The sequence below is a fragment of the Condylura cristata genome, unplaced genomic scaffold (assembly GCF_000260355.1).
Source record: "Condylura cristata isolate star-nosed mole 26May11 unplaced genomic scaffold, ConCri1.0 scaffold00026, whole genome shotgun sequence".
Classification (NCBI taxonomy): Eukaryota; Metazoa; Chordata; class Mammalia; order Eulipotyphla; family Talpidae; genus Condylura; species Condylura cristata.
This window is the reverse complement of record NW_004567127.1, coordinates 3,383,930-3,385,147: the sequence shown is the minus strand read 5'-3', so window position 1 is coordinate 3,385,147 and position 1,218 is coordinate 3,383,930. Positions and strand designations below refer to the sequence as shown.

The 1,218-nt window shown below is 35.3% G+C and overlaps 1 protein-coding gene across 1 annotated transcript in view; it reads right to left on the bottom strand.

Annotated features, from left to right (window-relative positions):
- Positions 1-1,218, bottom strand: part of SPAG17 (sperm associated antigen 17) — a 128,538-nt gene that overhangs the window by 28,536 nt on the left and 98,784 nt on the right. The gene's annotated exons all lie outside the window — the stretch shown is intronic.

Here is a 1,218-nt window from a genome sequence, read left to right as displayed (position 1 = left end):
AATTATGTAGTGAGGAAACGGTAATATGCCCAGGGATGGTTCAACATAAACATCAATTAATGTCATTCACCACATCAAAAACAAAGGAATTACAACTACCATGTGATCATCTCAAGAGATGCAGAGAAAGCATTTGACAAGCTTCAACGTCCATGTATGACTTTAAAATCTCTTTTTAAAAAGGGCCTAGAAGGAACATACCTCAACATAACAAAGGCCAGGCATGACAAACTCGCAGCTAACATCGAAGAGAGTAAGCTGAAAACTTTCTCTCTAAGATCAGGTACAAGACGCGCTTATTTTAACTCTATAGTCAACAAAGTATTGAAGTCCTAGCTAATGCAATTAGGCAAGAGACAGGATTAAAGGAAATCAAATTGGAAAAGAAGTAAAACTATCACTGCTTGATGACTATCAGATGACATGACAATACTCACAGAAAATCCTAAAGACTCCACTAAAAAAGAAACATATTAACAGCTCGGTGAAGTGGCAGGCTACAATGTAAACCAATACACAGAAGTTTGCTGCATGCCTTTATGCAAACAACAGTTGGAAGAGATATCAATAAAGAAAACAATCCCATTTATAATTGCATCAAAAAGAGTAAAGTACCTAGGAATAACTTTAATAAAGGTGGAGAGAGCCCTATCTAACAAAAACCAGAGGACGTTCTTAAAAAAAAAAGAAAAGAAAAGAAAGAAAAAGATGGAAAGCCTTTATTTGCTCACAGATTAAAAGAATCAACATTGTTAAAAGGATCACCTTAAATCAGAGCAATAAACAGACTTAATGTAACCCCTATCAAAACTCATGATCCTTTTCAAGGGATTAGAACAAACATGACTAAAATCTGTATAGCATGAAGAGGTACTATGCGCCCAGTCTTTAATTATTCTAAAAAGCAATAGTAAACAAACCTGTATGCTATTGAAATAAAAGTAGACAAACAAGTTCATGGAATAGAATTGCGATCCCAGGAAAAAACTCACATCAGTGTGGACAGTTAATTCATGACGAGGGAGTTAAGAACATATAACATAGAAAAGAAATTCTATTCAACAATTGCTTTGTGAAAATTGGACAACCACATGCCAACAAAGGAAGTTAAGGTCACACTCAAGCCACACACAGTTAATTCAAAATATATTAAAGACTTGGTATAAGATCAGATGCCATTAAAAAAACATAGATGAGGGCCCTCCCTGGTGGCGCAGC